Genomic DNA, 6,000 nt, shown 5'->3' with positions numbered 1-6,000 from the left:
TGGTGAAACCCTGTCTCTACTAAAAATACAAAAATTAGCTGGCACAACCTGTAATCCCACCTACTCGGGAGACTGAGCCAGGAAAATTGCTTGAACCTGAGAGGTGGAGGTTGCTGTGAGCCAAGATCACACCACTGCACTCCAGCCTGGGTGACGGAGTAAGACTCTGTCACAATTTAAAAAAAAAAAAAAAGATAAAGCATAGGAGACACATGAGCATGTTTATATAAATAGTGGGAAGAAACCGGGGGGGATGAATTTTCAAAGGAGAGACGTGATGATTAAGAGCAAGGTTTCTTATTTCCACCTTTGTCCTGGTGTCCTGAATTCTACATCCCAAGGGACTTAATACTGACTGGATTAGGGAGAACACCACATAGGTATAACCAGGTGGGTGATTTTAAAGGTCTGTTCTTCTGAACATTCCATATGGATGCAGAGGCCATATAACCTAGATACAACCGAGATATGCTGATGAAAGTCATAGATTAGAAATTGTCTTAGCTTTTCTTAAAATATATTATTTAAGCAAAATATAATGTTCATGAGAAGATTAATTTTTGTTTAAAATCTTGATAAGAACCAGTATTGTTTTCTATCAGGTTTACTTCTGTCATTTCTGAGTTTGACTCTCACTTCCCCTTGCTGAAAGCATGTATTTCCTGAGTGCCAGGGTTTCATATGATACACATATGCATTTTAAGTTGCTTTTGTGTAACTGTTAGAAATAGGGTCGATTCCTACATGCAACCCTTGGGCTATGATCTGTGAAAGAGCAGCAGTATCATAGCATAATAACCTTTTCATAGCCCAGAATATTTCTACTGCTGTCTCTTTTGCATATATTTTAGAGACATTTTGATAATCGGTCAAGTTCAATATATCAGTTGGAATTAAATGCTATATTCCCTATTAAAAATAGCCAGTTTTTGTACTGTGTAGCCAATGGAGCTGGAAGTCGTTATCCTCAGTAAACTAACGCAGGAACAGAAAACCAAACACTGCACGTTCTCACTTATAAGTGGGAGCTGAACAATGAGAACACATGGACCCAGGGAGGGGAACAACACACACTGGGGCCTGTAGGGAGTGGGGCACGGGGAGGGAGAACATTAGGGAAAAGAGCTAATGCATGCTGGGCTTAATTGTTGATGGGTTGACAGGTACAGCAAACCACTAGGGCACACATTTGCCTATGTAACCTGTACATCCTGCGCATGTACCTGAAACTTAATAAAAATAAATTTTTTTAAATAGTCAATTTTTATGTACATCTTGCGCATGTACGCCAGAACTTAAAAATAAAAATATTTAGAAAGAGTCAATTTCTGATATATAATAGACATCTTTTAACTGATAATTCTTAAGAAGTTTTGAAGAGTGGACGATTCATTGTAGTTTTTTCTTTCCTCGTGTGCCTCTTTTCTCCTTCCTCTCAAACACGCAGTGAAGACCACAACACATTATCATCTATTCTTAATTTCACGCATCTTCCCTCATTTATTGTAGCTAAACTTTTGACACCCTGCATAGTTTGATGAGCCAGAGTTAAATTATTATAGCAATAAAGAAATAAGCAACTGAAAAACACCACTCACTCCAAGAGCTTGTGGTCCTCACTATCTCATATGCCTAATTGAGTGTTTGAGATTGTTCGAAAAGCTGGAGATTTAAATGAAAATAAAATCCTGTCTGAATATTAATGGCATTTCTTTAAACTTTCATTTAGCACTTATCTGTCATAAAATCAACACAAGACACAGTAAGTCAAAGGCTGCTTGAGTGTTTAAACGCATATTAGGGCCGTACGCGGTGGCTCATGCCTGTAATCCCAGCACTTTGGGAGGCCGAGGCGGTCAGATCACCTGAGGTCAGGGCTTCGAGACCAGCCTGGCCAACATGGTGAAATTCCGTTTCTACTAAAAATGCAAAAATGAACCAGGCATGGTGGCAGGTGCCTGTAATCCCAGCTACTTGGGAGGCTGAGGCGGGAGAATCACTTGAGCCTGGAAGGCAGAGGTTGCAGTGAGCCGAGATCGCATCATTGCGCTCCAGCCTGGGCAACGAAGGTGAAACTCTGTCTCAAAATATTTATATTAAAAAAAAAAAGCATATTAGGATCATCTGAGAGGTTTCTAAAACTACTGCTAGGTTTTCTGCTCTTCCCAACACACCCTTACCCCTAGTGCTGTGAAGCTACTACATGTGACAGGAAACTGTGTGATAGCTCTCAGGCATAATAGGGTAGATAAAAAACTGAGAATGATATGCTTGATGCATATACACACACACACACACACACACATATATATATATACACACACACACATATACACACACACACACATGTATACACACACACACACATATACACACAAATACACACATATATACACACACACACACACACACTTAAAATGACTTTCTGAAATGAATGCATTAGATACTGAATGTGTACCCATATGTATACTATTTATATAGACACAAGCACGTGTACAAAATTCAGTTTTGTAAATATTTACCTAAGTGAAAAATGGTTTAGAAACACAGTTGGATTTTTCTGTAAAGATGAGGCACTGTAATTATGAAGAAAAGAAAAACCCTTAGATACTCTTTATATGTGTAGTGGGTAAATTTCACAGACCAGAAATTTAAAAATGTACCAGTGTGCCGTGTTCTTCATTTTCTCTGATTGGGCTTAATTTAGAATTTAAATCCAATGAGCCTTGTAGCCAGAATGCAGCCTGACAGTGTTAAATTAATTCTAGTTTGTTTAGGGCATTAATTCTAGTTTGTTTAGGGCAAACGTAATTATACCAATATTTTCTCTGTCTAGTCTCACCTTTAGGTCTTGATTCCAATGTCGTCTTCTCAAGTGGCCTCCCTCAACTTCTTTAAAATTGTACTCTATTGAAAAACGTACTTCTTCCTATCCCCCTTTCCTACTTTATTTTTCTTCATAGCATTGAAATCTTCTAACATACTATGATATTATACTTTATTTGATTTACTACTTGATTCCTCATTGGAACATATTTCTATAAAGATATACATTTTTGTCTATATTTATTTATTTGTCTTGAGACAGAGTTTCGCTCTTGTTGCCCAGGCTGGAGTGCAATGGCACCATCTTGGCTCACCCCAACCTCCGCCTCCTGGGTTCAAGTGATTCTTCTGCCTCAGCCTCCTGAGTAGCTGGGATTACAGGCATACACCACCACGCCTGGCTCATTTTGTATTTTTAGTAGAGATGGGATTTCTCCATGTTGGTCACGCTGGTCTCAAACTCCCGACCTCAGGTGATCCACCCGCCTCGGCCTCCCATGTATTATTAGTTCCTAGACTAGCACCTGAAAGCATTCTACTGTTGAATGAGTATTTGACGGTGAAATTGAACACAAGATTTATGCCCCTCTTATTACCAGGGCTGCTTATGTTCTGGATACTCAGCTGATAGGGAAGTGTCATTCAATCCTTGGCCATCCTCATCTGTGTTTGCTGTCTTCGACTGAATTGTCTTCATTCATCTCTGCTGGCGTTTTACGGGATGTATGTGTTCTATACTGATTGGGTTCACATTGGGTGCCCTCCTCCTCTCTGTGAGTCACTGTTCCTTCTTGTGCCTCATCCAGGCCTCTCTAGGAGTGCTGGAAACCTAAGAATGCTCTCTCTGGCTGCTTGGAGATTGCAGCCTATCAGTGGAGGGAGAAGGAAGCGTTGCCACAGCCCCATCAGCCTAGAATTAGTTTGTCACCATATCTGAACTATTCATGGGTTTGGATCTGTGAAATTATGAGACCCTGCCATTCGGCTGAGTACAATCTGGGAAGCGAAATAGAAGTTCACTTTGGCTCTGCGATCTGTCTGGTCCTCACTTGGGCAGAAGGGTGGGGAGAACTTGCCTCCCCTGACTCTCCTCTCCTTTAGGCTCTGGAATTTTCAGCCTGTCTTACACTGGAGGCCCTGGGTTCTTTATCTGTTCTTTTCTGTCCTAAGGCGTAAGGGCTTTGTTCCTTTGGTATTCAAAAGCAGAGATTTTAATATCGCAAGGCCCTGCTATAAAGATCTTTGTCTCTGCATTGAATGTTCAAAGATATTTTAAAATCCAAAAGCCAAGAATAGCTTTTTTTTTACCTCTCTCTCTTGAAATACCTCCTTCTTGAGAGCAGTGGATACTTCATGGTCTTGTTTCAAAAGGGCTGAGGAGTGGAGGAAGCCCTTCAAGTAAAAAGGAGTTTGGGGTTGGGGGAGTAGGGCACATCTTCATATTACACGTTTTTATTTAAAAACAAACAAAAAAAGTAAGAAAAGTAGAAGAAATACAACCCTTGTTTTCTCCCTTCTGATTTCTACATGGAAATTAATCCTTCTGTATTTGTTTTCTGGAGAATGATTCTGAATATTCTCCATACGTTTTCTGTGAAAATGTCAGCCTAGCATTCATTTCTAGTAGATGTGCTTTCAGCAAAACTTGCTCTTAATGTCTCTGGTGTGCAGTCATCTGAGATTTCCCATTTGTTCCAAGGTACTTGGAGGACTGATTTGGCTTTGAAATTTACAGCTAACACTCCCTGAACTTGGCTGTAGCCTTTACATGTTTAGCGTACATCTTTCACAATATAATGATTTCCATGCTTCATTTAACTTGATTCATATTAAACAAGTAAGCTTGGGAGGTGGGGGTGGCTTAAAAAAAACAAAATATTGGTGCTTACTGTTTTTGGTATTCTGCTTTGTTTTTGTTAAATCACTTTAATTGGCCCTTTAATTATATTACACTGAGCCCTCGTTTCAAAGGCTCATCTGGAATACCTGCTTAGGAAAAATGTGGGTCAGATGGGAATGAAGCAAAAACTGAGCTGCAACTTAACGTGACAATTCCTCAGTGCAGCCAAACACTGTCAATGTTTTGTTTATATCTTTGGTGATTTGATGCAAATAGAATCGACAGTTGGCCGGGATCTTTGTTGTTTTGTTTTGTTTTCAGAGGTATTTTAAAAAAAATTTTTGCTATCAGGAAAGCAAAGCCTAAACTGTTAGGCATTTTATTCCTCTCAATGTCGTTGTTTTATTCTTTTTTATTTTATTAAAGTATGTAGTTGCCAAAATAAAACTAAGAGCTAATGACTATAAAAGTATGTTGATATTTTGTAAAGTGAGCATATTAACTCATTTGTTTAACTTCATATATATTCCTCATAAGCTAATTTTACAGGATGACTGATGGCACAGAGAACGTACATGGTAAAGAAAGGAGGTAAAAGCTACGTATATCTATTAAACAAATAAATTGGAGGAGAAAAAAATCTGTTAGCTGATTATGGCAGAAGTTTCTCATGATGTTTGAGAAAGTAGAATGTAATACGGAGATATCTTAATATGAGCAATATGTTTTTTTGTATTAATATACTAATATGACTTTTTCCCATTTTGGTGGCTATAAAATTTTACTAAGAGTCATTTTAGTATTTTTTTATTTACTTTAACTTTTTAGAAATCAATCTGAAATTTTACTTGAAACTATTCAGCTTCTGATTCATGTGAATTACATTTGATTCAAAGGCTTTGTTTATTTTTAACCACAAAAAGGTAATAATTCATATTAGCAGTTGGTTGTCCTTTGTGTACCTAATTAAATTGTATTAATAAGGTGAAATGAACATTGTTTGTCAAAGTACACTTATTTACTTTTAAATATATCTCATTTTGATATAACGATTTGATTCTTAGTTTCTTTGTCAGAATGTACTACACACAGAAAAATAGTTTTATAAATTATTGCTGTTACCATTAATTCATATTGGTGAAACATTCATGATATCAATAGTTTTATCCATTATAGTTGGCTCAAGTCCATGAATTTCATAGATATTCATATTTATTTTTACTGTACAAATGATTTGTTGTTCAAAAGAGGTGGAAATAAAAAGGTTCAGGTGAAGTGAGAGTTTGTAACTATAATTTGGACGGGATTATTAGCCATTAACAAAACAATTCTAA

General features: G+C 37.6%; 1 protein-coding gene across 1 annotated transcript in view; it reads left to right on the top strand.

Moving 5' to 3' along the window:
• RYR2 (ryanodine receptor 2 (cardiac)) overlaps window positions 1–6,000 on the top strand; it is a 620,934-nt gene that overhangs the window by 297,343 nt on the left and 317,591 nt on the right. The window lies entirely within an intron of this gene.

This window comes from Mandrillus leucophaeus, unplaced genomic scaffold, assembly GCF_000951045.1.
Source record: "Mandrillus leucophaeus isolate KB7577 unplaced genomic scaffold, Mleu.le_1.0 Scaffold165, whole genome shotgun sequence".
Lineage (NCBI taxonomy): Eukaryota > Metazoa > Chordata > Mammalia > Primates > Cercopithecidae > Mandrillus > Mandrillus leucophaeus.
Note: the sequence above shows the minus strand (reverse complement) of the source record. Positions and strands in the feature narration are given on the sequence as shown.